The 13,732-nt window shown below is 35.6% G+C and overlaps 1 protein-coding gene across 1 annotated transcript in view; it reads left to right on the top strand.

The window, feature by feature from the left end:
• The first annotated feature begins 2,133 nt into the window (after positions 1–2,133).
• LOC134796038 (tachykinins) overlaps positions 2,134–13,732 on the top strand; it is a 90,982-nt gene continuing 79,383 nt past the window's right edge. The window contains exon 1 of the mRNA XM_063767964.1: positions 2,134–2,303. The gene's annotated coding sequence lies outside the window, so the exon portion shown is untranslated. The remainder of the gene's footprint in view (positions 2,304–13,732) is intronic.

Consider the following 13,732-nt stretch of genomic DNA (forward strand, 5'->3'; position numbering starts at 1 on the left):
GGAGACTGTTTATTCAATTTTGACTATGGATTCATCATATAAAGCGGTTTCGCTACGTCACATGGGAGCCAGGGTGAAACATTGTGCGAGCTATATGGTCGTCTTGGCAACATTTTACATGAAAATGTTTTTGGTGGTACCTACACATTGACTAATAGACAACGGTCCACCTACCCAAGCAAACTTTCATGCAAACGAGTTAACAAAACATACAAAATTTTCATTACCTACTTATTTTGCCTTGCATGTCATAATCATCCTTGGATATCTTAGGCAGGTAGTCTTTTTCTTCTTCTCTCGTGTCGAGGTTCCTCTAAAACTCTAAACAGTGGATGCCCAGAAAGCAGCCCTGACCGTCGCGTCCCTCGCGGCCTCCGGATTAAAGCTGAAGTCTAGTAGTTTATTTCTTGTATAGGTACCTAAAGCACTACCACCAGTTTTAACATTGACATATTAACTCACGTTTAAGTAACTTACTTTCTATGCATCTCGCTCGTACTCGCATATTAGTGCAAGCGAGATGTATAGAAAGTAATTTACGTAGACGCGAGCTAATCTGTCAATGTCAAAACTGGTGGTAGCCGTACTAGTGTACACAAATGACAACCGTAGGTAATAAATATTAGAAGACTCATTTAATTGTTTCTCATTCTTCACTCACAGGTCTCTTACCTACATTTGTGGTTTTGTCAATAGAATGAAATAAAACAATGAAAAAACAATAAGTACATACCTAGTTTTTATAAATTTTTAATTTCCAAAAAATAAACCATAATAAGTTTAATTTATCTATCCTATTTAATAAAATTAATTTAATAAAATTATTGATTTGTTTCCAATATAAAGTAGATATAATTTAAATGTGAATGGATTTGAAAAGTATAGGCATAACTTGAGGAGTCAGTCATACTTACATAAAATATTTAATCAAAATGAGTTATTAATTGAAGTCAATCCTTGGTCACAAGAGTTGTTTCGTTTGTGACAGCTACTTCAGCCATTGGGTTTACGCCGTTTTTTGAGCATATTGTGCATGACTTATCAATTCTATTCTAAAATATAGCAGGTCTATCACACATATATCTGATGTGAGCGCTAAAAAAAATTGGAACTCAATATGAATTTATTGCACTTTTACACGATTCGCAGATTGGGGAAATAGGGCTTTGTAAGGGTCATACACAGAACACAGATAACAAAATGATAATGGTCTGTCCTGTGGACAATAGGTAGTTAACGGTTTGTACATATTTAAGTACCGTTAAACCACCTAACTATAGTCCAATACTACAACTAACTATACTATGGGCCACAAGTTCAGCACTCAATTAAATACCAATATCAATGTTTATTTTGTATTTTCTGGGTATTTTCCGCCATTTATGAAACTGACTGCCTCAGAACTAAGTAATTAAAATAATAGACACACGTAAACCAAGATATTAGAGTTAATTCTGGGCCAATAATGAGATATGAAATGAAATGAAAATATTTATTTTCAGGCACCTATTGGCCCATAGGTAAATAAATACCTTAAAACTAGCATACATATTATTACAAAATATATCTTAAAACTAAAAACAAACAAATTTGAACGACCTATACTTGGGTGGTTATAATACTGATTTATCACAAAGGTTAATAGAAAATACGAACCTATGTAAGTAGGTACCTTACCTACGCGCATAAGGGTTCAATCAGTTAGGCTTTCCAGGCGGCTTAGCACGGTCGCGTTTTTATCCCTTGTCACCATGCCTGTCACGTTCTAACAAGTATGTAAGTGCGAAAGGGACGCGCATAGTGATAGTCGATAAAAATGGAACCGTGCTGAGCCCGCAGTCCTTAACTTTATATAATGCGTATACAGGACAGAAGTGAACCTAATTGCTGTGGATGACCCATAAACCAATACGATTTTAATCTAATCTCAATACGTCTGTTATCACGTTGTTAAAATAATGACTTTCTATGTAATAAAGTAACACATTGCTGAAAACTTATCACCGATAGTGTCATGATTCATGATGTGTTTCCTATAATTAAAGGTTTTTACGCACTTCTATGCCAACATGAAAAACCAATTAAACTTTTAAGAGTATCGCCTTTAACGCAATTGGCCCGCAGGTTTGCGCGGAGGCGTCCGGCGGGCGCTGCGATTGGTCGACGGTTTCCCTAAGTACAGGAGTTTTCGCGGGCTTTCCATCAGTTGCCGGTAAAGTTTCCCGCGCGTAGTTGCCAGCTACGTTTTGCGAGTCACAAAAGTTATGACGAGTGCTTGATTCCAGCGAAGCAGTTTTTTCACGGTAAGTTTTTACTAATTAATACTTCACTATTAAAATATGCCCCGTTTTCTATTAGAAGTATTTCAGATTTTTTTTAATTTGTTTGTATTTCAAGTAGAAACACTACTAATATAAATTATAAACTGAAATAAATGTCATATACTAAGAAAAAGTGACCAAGGCCTCCAATGCCCCAGGCTGGAATCGTATCAGCGTCGTGGTGAAGAATGCTGTTGAATATTGCATTAAAATGAACTTAAAATATTTAATGCTAAAATACTATTAATTTCCTGACAGTAGGTTTAGTACCTATATCATTCATTAACGGTTTAGCTGTTATGTTCAATGTTTTATCAAAAAAAAAAACGCATGTAACTGAAGAACAGACAGCAAAGTATTCGATAAGTGACCTAATTTGTCGGACTATGGTGAAACATACGGTTTGGTACACATTATTTAAATATTAATTACAGTATGGTTAAGAAAACCGAAACATTTTAATAACACTACAAATTAAACAACTGACTGATCTGTTCATTTAAATTATGGAGGGCAGGAATTACTTATGAAGTGTTTAGTTAATATTTTTTCTAAATTAGTAGTTAGGAAAAAAATACACAACTACTTTACTCTCTGAAGTACCTAATTATCTGCGATTTTGACTATGCTGTGAAAATATTTTCTTAGCTGATTCATCACTATTACCCATGTGTACAGTCACCTGCAATAATATTTCACTCTTCGAAGGCCGCAAAAATATGTGACACGCTCTTATGGCTCTACTAATAAGATCGTGTCAGATATTTTTGCGGCCTTCGTTGTGTAACATATTATTGCAGGTGACTGTACCTACTCTCTTACAAACATGGAATATGCTATTCTCTTACAAACATGGATCAAGGTGCCATGTTAATTGCATTGGATAACAATTATTCAGTTCCACCATAAGTGACATTTAAAGACCACACAACTAGTAAAGTTTATAATTTGAAAACCAGTTTAGAATTGGCAATCATTGCCCAAGAATACAGTCAATTGACAATTGAATTTCCCGAATATTAGTTAATATCGGTGGGGCAGTAGTCTTCGTACATCCTATGTACAATTGTACACCCGACCGCAAACTTGCATGGACACAGTATGAATTAATTTATACAAATTACAGCTGGGTGTACTAAAATGTTCTCTGTACGATCATTTGTAAGAAAATGTATCATATATGTAGGTACTTCATAATTATTTATTTTTATGTGTTTTCTAATTTTGTAGGAAAACAGTTAAAGTTTTCACGTTAAACAAACTCTCTCATATTTATATTATAACTTTAACTGTCTATTTAATAATAAAGTCTAAAATAAATTCCTATAAATTGGAAACTTTTATGAGGGTATTATACCATCATGTCAAATCGGAATACCGGAGTCTGTCAGTCTGTCATTAATAATCCCTCAACGCTGAACAGCCGTAAACATCTCAAACTTGAAAACTTGCCCAATTGTTTTCTAACAATTAGAGAATGTTGGCATTTGTTATTGACATTAATCATTAAGATGTAGATAGGTAAGTTCTCCGCACGGTCGCTTCGGTTTAGGATGTCGACATAATGTTGAATTTTGTAACAAAATCTAGCTAAATGGTCGGAAGTCGACCAATTATCGATGTAATGATAGGTTATACTAATACAAAATGTAATAATAAGGTAAGAAGAGAGAAGAGAGAAGGTAATATCTATATCCCGACGCAAGCCAATCTGACAAGACTGGGATTTATAGGTCCATGAAAAGAAAAAAAAAGAAGTATCAGATTGTTCATCTCCAAGAGACCATTTTACTTGCAATTTCCATACATTCCGTAGGAATCAGGAACCTATGGCTGTTGACAATGTCGATCACTTGCTGTTATTAAAAGGTACGTTTAAATCGTTACCCTTATAATATTGTTGCACTAGCATAACACTTTACAATACTACTTTAAACAACGCTAATCTTGTTACACATTTTTAAACGTTTTTTGATTGCCTTTGTACCGGTCTGTAGGAATGTTCGGTTTTCATACTTGATTATGAGTATATTGTCCTAAGATATTAAAGTATAATATAGGATTTTGAAAAAAAAACTAATTAATTTAGAATTTAGGTAAATACAAATATATCACATGACAACAGTATTTTTTTATTATTATGAATGGGCTTACTCATGGCCTTGTACAGTATGCTTGTACAGACACGCTGCTCCTATTTTTTTTCAAATATTCAACTATGTTTGCATTATAATAAAGAAAGAACCATTAGCTTTCCCGTTTAACTACAGCTTTGAGCGACCAGACCCTTTTTACTTTAACCCTCTAGTGAACAATGGCACCCAACATATTAGTCGTCAAACGTGAAACAAAAAGGCATCTACGTACGTGTAATATTGTCATATAAATAAAGGGCTATACTTATATTAAACTAGCTTTTCCCGCGACTTCGTCTGCGTGGAATTAGTGACAGCAGCTAAAGGAGGTATAGCGCCTGGATAATGCTAATAGCAATCATTCAATTCGCGCATTGCTTAGGTACTTCAAATATTAGGCAATTCATTAACTCTTTCAATTCCACCCCTCTTTGCACTCTCTTCAGGGCTGATTTCCGACATAAAAACTATCCTATGTCCTTCCCCGGGACTCAAACTATCTCTATACCAAATTTCAACTAAATCGGTTCAGCGGCTTAAGCATGAAGAGGTAACAGACAGACAGACAGACACACTTTCGCCTTTATAATATTAAGTATGGATGTTATACATATTATAAAAAAGAAAGGGCTCCTAAATTCGGGGTATTTTCTGAAACATAAGACACGGACATGACATGAAACATTGTTAAATGTTTCCTGCTCATTAACCATAAACAATATGTGTTGTCACGCGAAGATGAAAGTTACTCTTTATGCAGAAAGAATAAAGTTTATTCAGAAAATACCTAATAAAATACCGTACAAGCCAATATTGGCTCTGGAAATGTAAAATAACAATAAGCAGAATTTATTCAGATGGTAATATTATGAAAATTCTTTTCCTGTGCGTCAGTTATCTAAAAACTTTTGCGTTCAAAAAAGGAGACACATAAAACTTGAACTTGGAGATATTTATTTAACTTTCTTCAGCGTTAAAAAGAAAGTCTGATAATAATGTATCCTTTTTATTACCATAATAGTGTCAAACAAGCAAACGGGCCTTATAATTTCGATTACATTACGGTGTGTTCGCATTTCCACTTTCGAGGTGTAGCATCGCTACGAAATGCTACGTCGTAGCCCGTAGCTAGATCACAATTTTATTATAGTTTGCAGCAAACGCTACAACATTGCGATAACTGCGCGCGCATTTTTTATTTTATGTTACAAGGATAATAATATGGAGACCTAGAATGGAATGCAGATTTTTTATTAATCTGCTGTAAATTAGATAAGATTAGATGGCAAAATATTACGCTTTGGCATTGGACTCGTGCCAAAAAATAAGTGCTAGTGAGTTGCTCTGAGAATAATAGGTACTCTATTAACATCAAATACTTAGATGATAATTTTTAAAAATGTTAATGCTGTTTTTTTTCGAAATTAAAAAATCGCAACTTGAATCGATGAATGAGCGATCAAACAAACGAAATACTAGTCGTTTGTGCTTCTTGGTGCGTGTATGATGCACTGCGAAATGTTAAATATACAGGTTTGCCCTAGCCATTGGACAAAGCCGAAATGTACATATGCATTACGGTATTTAGAACCAGTACAAAGTATCATAACAATCGGTGTAGCGGTTACGAAGAAATTAACAAATTATGTTTTTTTTACTTTGGAGCACCCTGTATGTGTTAGTAGCTCCTGAGGTAATAAATAGTATGAAACCTTCTTCGACCGTTTTGATTATCTTTTTTATATATGACATTAATAGGATTATGACTTTTGACAAATGTCATCATTGCCGCACATTTTCAAACAAATTGTCAAAAGCACTACCAATGATTAATACAGTATGTTTCTTTTTGCTGTCGATTATTGGAAATAACTTTTGTTTCATAATTTATTTTTTTATCTTTTGTTCTAATTAAAAACATATTACCGTTAGAGCATTTCTGAGAAGTAACCCTAGGTACAGGTTTCAGGGTTTGTCCAATGGCTAAGGTCACCCTGTATATAAAGTTTATGCTGGAGAATGAGGGATACAGTAATTATAATTAAGTACCAATGCGGTACAGAGGTTGAGGCAGTAAAAAGCGCTGGCAATTCTCGTCCTGGTTGACAAGACTAGTAAACTACTTTATTATGTTCTAAACTCATGCGACGAGCAGCACAATCAAGTACGCACGTAAATCCCGATACTTGTTAGTAGAGATGCCACGAATATTCGGCAACTATTCGGTATTCGGCCTATTCGGCCACTTTGCCGAATATTCGGTATTCGGTCGAATGCTGGCTGCTATTCGGCCGAATACCGAATATCTATTGGACCTACCTAAAAAGAAAAATTACACAAAAAATAACCAAAAACTAGGTATATTTAATATTTAAAATGTATTCTTGGAAAGTAGCGACATACGAAGGCACGTTTTTGAGCATTTATTGATTGCAAAATATTTTATTTTTATCATGGGTCTGATTTGATTGACTCTACTACATTCATTATTTCTGTTCATCATAAAAATATAAATCATAGCAAACGGTGTGATTTGTTGGCGAACAGTTTTCATAATAATTGTGACTCAAAACGTTCGCATGTCATGCCGAATATTCGGTCGCCGAATATTCGGTATTCGGCCGAGAGAGGGGCCGAATATTCGGTATCCTGTATTCGACCAAATTCACTATTCGGGGCATCTCTACTTGTTAGATTCTATTTAATACAATGGGTATGATGAAACTCATGACAAGTCTATAAATTTTACGTAGATAAGTATATATGTAAAAGTTATGGACTTGCCATGAGTTTTTATCACGACACACTGTCCACACTGACTAATTTTAATGTAATTTATTAAGTTAATGATTGAGTATGTTTAGGTATAAGTTTTAATTTCTAATAGGTTTAGTTGTATTGATGGTTTATGTAATATTTGGAATTTGGATTCTTGAATAAATATATATTTACATAAAAAAAAGTTATTAGTGCCGTTATAACTGATAAATACTCGTAGGTATAGGTAACCATTGTTTCCTAAGTTACCGGAATTACGCATACTTACCTATGTACCTGACCGTACGTCTTTTGAAAACCTGTACCTGATATGAAATGTTAAGTTGATATTTAAGCCACAATAAGGTGTTCCAAAGTTTGTTCACAAGTAAAAAAAGCGTATAGGTATATCTAAAAAAGCGACGTCAGGCTCATATTTGAGGTGATGAATAAATGATAACTAGCAGCGTTACTAAGCCTATAAAAGTAACGTGTATTGCCGGTGTTACGTTATTCGTCGTTACTTAACGTAGCATAGGTTTTAATCGAAACAGATTCCACCAATTTAATTCATTATTTTTGAGATAAAATTTTAAAACTGGTTCTTCGCTAAATGGACAACAGCCGTAATCACTAATTCCCGTTCTAACATCTAAAATAAGTACCTTTAACGCCTTTAGGGGATTATTGACATATACCAATTAAATTATCCTGTAAGCCAATTTTGAAGATAATCGGCCCGATTCGAACTTTAAGATACGTCAATTAATAGATCTAGAAACGTTATGGATTAGATATGTCAGTGTCAAATGTGACATTTCTTCAAACGAAAACGCCACCATTGACACTGACACATCTAATCCATATCGTTTCTAGATCTATTAATTGACGTATCTTAAAGTTCGAATCGGACAGAATATAATGGCACACGAAATATCACCAAATTTTGATAATCCCTTTTTGTCCTGATTTGACATCTTATTAATCTTATACGTTAGAAACAAAATATTTTTACATAATAGTATATTGGGCACATAGGCAAGTAAACTACGAGTAGCATTAAAAATTGACAGCATTATGTTCGACTCTTACATATTTCTTGTAATCCCCGGGCAAACAGTTCCCCACTGAAGATAGAGATCAATTGTAGCCGCTAATCTTGTGATTTATTTGAGCGGAAACTTTGCGGACTTCTCGCGGAATTGGTCGAAATACTGGCAAACTCTTTTATCAGCTTCATGTTCGAGTTTTACGAAAAACTTTGTGGCGTGACACAAATAAACATGCAGTTTTTCGGTCTCTGATCTTACATTGTTGAAATGCGAATGTCGATTGACACATCGACTTTTTCTTAAAATATTGTTTTGTGATTTTATTGTACCTAATGATAACCTCAGTACTTGTACAATTACGAGTATGGTAGGTACTCGTAGCAATTAAAAAACCATTGTGTCTTAATTTACATAGGTACATGATTCGTAAAAAATACGCCACACTGGAAATATTTAAATGGACTGTAGTCAGAAACCTAACAGTGATTGATTTATAAATTATAACCACAGCGTGGTTACCTATAATTGGACAAACGTCTACCTTTAATGTTATGTAAGCTACAGATTATATTTTCATGATGTATTTATTGTTTGTTGGTGATCCTAAATAAATAAAATAAAAAATAAATTGTCATAGTCAATATTAAATAAATCGGCTTGAAGCGGAAGTAATTGTTCCACTCTAATCCCTTAAATCTCACTGACTTTAATCTGGAAGTCAATATCCGGGAATGGAATTAGCCTATTCTCTAAATTTCAATATCAGTCTTCATCAAATTAACGCTGTTTTTAGTTTTGATTTGGTTCAATAGTGTTTTTGACAGGGAAATACCACAATTGTATGGAATTTTGTATGAATAAATTGAAAGTATTTGACAATTTAAGCAAATCCCATCTGATTGCAAGGTTTGGTGCAGACTGTACATTTCAAGCTACACCAGATGTCAGGGCAATAAATAGTAACGAGTTAAAGTTCTTAAAAGTCTAAGTGAAATGAGCGTCCCCGAAACTGCTTTCCTCTTAAGACTGCGTCGACCGTCCAGTGGCGCCCTTATTATACAGGGTAATTGCAGTGAGTATGCACTTTTGTCTCAGGCGATGCAGCTTGGCACTAATGTGCCTTAGGTCAAACAAAGCTGATTTAGCCCAGTAGCCACGAGAACGTCGACGTCGACGCCATGAGAATTTTTGCCTGCTCTTGGCATCTAGGGCAAGTTATATATCATTTTCGTGTAATTTTGGGACGATGAATTCATTTTTGAAGTTTCGAATGTTAGGGAACAATATAATTGACGACCGGTCTGGTCTAGTGGATAGTGACCCTGTCTGCTAAGCCGATGGTCCTGGGTTCGAATCCCAGTAAGGGCATTTATTTGTGTGATGAACACTAATATTTGTTCCTGAGTCATGGTTGTTTTCTATGTATATAAGTATGTATTTATCTATACAAGTATGTATATCGTCGCCTAGTACCCATAGTACAAGCCTTGCTTAGTTTGGGGCTAGGTTTGATCTGTGTAAGATGTCCCCAATATTTATTTATTTATTTATTTATTTATTATTTATTTATAATGAACTTTTTTATACATAAATTAATTGGTTTATTAGAAAACACAATTCCCCTAATGAGGGCGCCACTGGACGGTCGACGCAGTCTTACCCCACTTCAGAATATATGTATAAATTTTTTCACCACACCAGCTCGGAAAGGCTTACTTTGCACTTCAAAAACTGATAGCAATGTTGCATTTTATTCACATGTGAGGCAAAGTAATCAAATGCAAATTTTGAGTTGTTTTCTTATGTTTGCTGGTAGAATTGACTTTTAAATGATGATTTTGGATGATAAATATTTAATAACATTCATTTGGATTTGATTTGATTGATGTTGTTTAATATTATACATTTAATATTTGCTTCAGGTTGGTGTGGTGAAAAATTTTGTGTTTCACTCGGGGGCAAATTTTGTTTAACCGTCGTGCTTTGAAACCCTCACAATGCTCAAGATTCCATTTTTCGAACTTGGAATCTTTCGCTTGTTCGGGTATCAATATTAGCACGAGCGGTTAAACAACAACTTTGCCCCCTTGTAAATATTATATATATTTATTATATTATATTTACAAGGGGGCAAAGTTTATATATTATAACTATTGTCAGTTTATACATAGTACGTTGAATTGCTATCAAACTTTATATTAACAACAACACGTGTCTCAAATTACTTACATAGTTAGTGTGTAAAGCAAACAACTGAAGACGACCCCGACGAATGTTGATTAAGTACCTACTTTTAAAGTAGGTATTTATGTAAAATATTTTTCATATCTCATGCTCTGAAAGTGGCTCAGTGTTAATCTATGAACCGGGGTTGAAAGTGGTACGTTTCTGCCCTAGGGAGATGTAGTTTTCAATTACATTTTTTTTACTATTAGCAATGAAACATCGATTCTTAATGGATTTTGTTTAATTTCCATTTTAATATTTATCACCCGACTTAACATAAATAATGATTCTGTTATCTAAATTGTTCTGTCTCAAGAAATACTTCTTTCAAGTTTATACTAGTCATGTTTTGTACTTTCACATGTTTTTTTTACTTTCTTCGTATTTGAAGTAAAAAAAAGTAGACTGTTTACGTAAACGAGCAGACGAGCCGCCTCATGGGAACCAGTCATGGCCGCCCCTGGACATAAGCAACATCAGAGGAGCCACATAAGTGGCTGACCATAAATGAATGAGCTACCTTCCTACATTCTGAGGTGTTCTCTCGCGCTATGTCATGGGGCCCTTCAAGAAGCAGATATTCAGTGTTCGCAAAGCTTGGCAACGCATAAGCGAATATCTGCTTCTTGAAGAGCCCCATGACATAGCGCGAGAGAACACCTCAGAATGTAGGAAGGTAGCTCACTCCACTACTTGCTCGTTCTGGACAAAAACGAGTGAGATGCCCGCTAGTTCTTGGTCGCGGGTTCAAACCCCGGTTCGTACCAATGAGTTTTACGGAACTTATGTACGAAATATCATTTCACATTTGCCAGTCGCTTTTCGGTGGAGAAAACATCGTGAGGAAACCGGGCTAATCCAAATAAGGCCTAGTTTCCCCTTTGGGTTGGAAGGTCTGATGGCAGTCGCTTTCGTAAAAACTAGTGTCTACGTCAAATCATGCGATTAGTTGTCAAGCGGACCCCAGGCTCTCATGAGCCGTGGCAAAATGCCGGGATAACGCGAGGAAGAAGACAGTAAAGTATAGTAAAGTACCTATACTTTTAAACATAAAAATAATTTACCATGTCGGTACAGAAAGACTGAGTTCTGAGGCAACAATGGCAACATACGTAAAAAAACCAACCAAGTGCGAGTCGGACTCGCTCACCGAGGGTTCCGTACTTTTTAGTATTTGTTGTTATAGCGGCAACAGAAATACTTCATCTGTGAAAGTTTCAACCGTCTAGCTATCACGGTTCATGAGATACAGCCTGGTGACAGACAGACAGACAGACGGACAGTGGAGTCTTAGTAATAGGGTCCCGTTTATACCCTTTGGGTACGAAACCCTAAAAAATACGGTCGAATTGAAAAGGAGGAACAGGCCTATTCGGATTTCGAGATAATCACAAGATCTTGAGACGATTTAGAGATCAACTAGATCTACATTAGATATCGACGAGATGTGACTTGGATATCTAAGTCATAACTTGTCGAAATCATGGTATAATAATATACTCCGCCTGGTACTCTATTCCCGTCTTTTCTAGGTCACCTAACTGACACAAGCCTACGTCATCATGCGACAGCGCTATATGATAATATGCGATAGCGCTATATATAGCGGCCATGTTATTGTGACGTAGGCCTGTGTCACTCTGGGAATAGAAGACCATGTTTTATTAGACCATGGTCGAAATCGTTCAAGCGGACCTCCAGAATCGCGGAAACGTCAAATTTGACATACTCGTCTTACAAATATCTTTAAATTATCCGTATCGTAACTTGTTGAAGTCTAGTAGAAATCTAATTCATTTTCCGAATCGAGCCGGAAGTCCTTTTTCGAAAGTTGGGTAAAATAGTTGTCAAATGTTGCTTTAAACACGTAAATAATATCAAGTGTCACGATGTAATGGTGATCGTTGTAGATCAGATACAAATACAGATAACAATAAACACAATTTACTAAGCAAACAAATTCGAAACGGATTCACAGGCAATTTCTCAAAAAGTGTTCTAAAGATTAAAATATTCGCCATGAATTATTTAATTTAATTTCTTTTGAATATCAAATGTTCGGTCGTTGTTTTTGTTACCTCTTCGTTTATGTGGGATCGCTGTGTTTACATTATTATATGATGGCAGGAAGATGTTATCATAAGGCGCTTATGGAAACATTGCGTTACCTACTTAATTTTATCTTATATGTATGTTATTTGCAAAGTGTTAGAGTATGTTCGTACTCAAAATTAAACTCTGGAAATTTATTCAAATGAAGCAAAGTTTTCAAATTTACCTAAAAATTTTGTTGTGAGAAGAATGAGTACATTATGCGGTAATTCTGAGGGCCTACCGCGAACTACGTTCGACGTGTTGCCTTCCTGTCACACTTACGTACGAATTTACAAGTGCGACAGAGAGGCAACACGTCGTACGTGGTTTGCGGTAGGCCCTCTGGCTGCCGTTTGTTGTTTTTTTTTTAGGCCAATTTGAACGTACATATTGACATCGAAATAATATCATTTTGTTATCATTCGCCTGTACGTCTCGCTCGCGCCAATACATGTACGAACAAGTACTATACCACATCATTTAGATATCAAAATATACCTACGTTTAAATTGGCTTCCAGAATGAAATAAATTTTACCATTCAGTCAAATATGAAAAAAAAATAGTAAGAAATACATACTAGGTACCTGCTCAATCAAGAATAGACACCGTAAAAGTATAGGTAAAACTTTGCATCTTTACCTTTAGCATAACTTGGCCCACCGCGTCACAGTTCAGTAAAAGCGAAATAACTTAAAAGTAGGTACAGATACACATTCTCCAGAAAAGCAAAGTTTTATACTTTTACGGAAGGTATGTGAGTGGCTCACAGACAAAACATCCTCCAGACTTATAGTCGCGCTACCCTCTGCCACGCATACGGCAATTTTACTCCATGTTTGAGTCGAAAGTGTCTTTGTGTGACGTCCGTGTCTTTGAACGGACCAATCACGGCACGGGATTTCGCTCACCTCGTCCCGCGCACCCCGCATTTTTGGCATCATCGGTTGCATGAAATAATTGCTCTAAACTCGGTCTAGAGGATTCCTAGTCTATGGAGTGGCTATACGGTCTGCAGCCGCCGGACGGCAGACCGGCTGTTCAGTGGGAGACCGTTAAGTATTCATAGGAATTAAATCAAAACAAGATAAACTTGAAAGACGCGATAGGTACATTATGCAGGAACTTAAATTACTCTTACGTAAGTT

The sequence above is a fragment of the Cydia splendana genome, chromosome 1, assembly GCF_910591565.1.
Source record: "Cydia splendana chromosome 1, ilCydSple1.2, whole genome shotgun sequence".
Lineage (NCBI taxonomy): Eukaryota > Metazoa > Arthropoda > Insecta > Lepidoptera > Tortricidae > Cydia > Cydia splendana.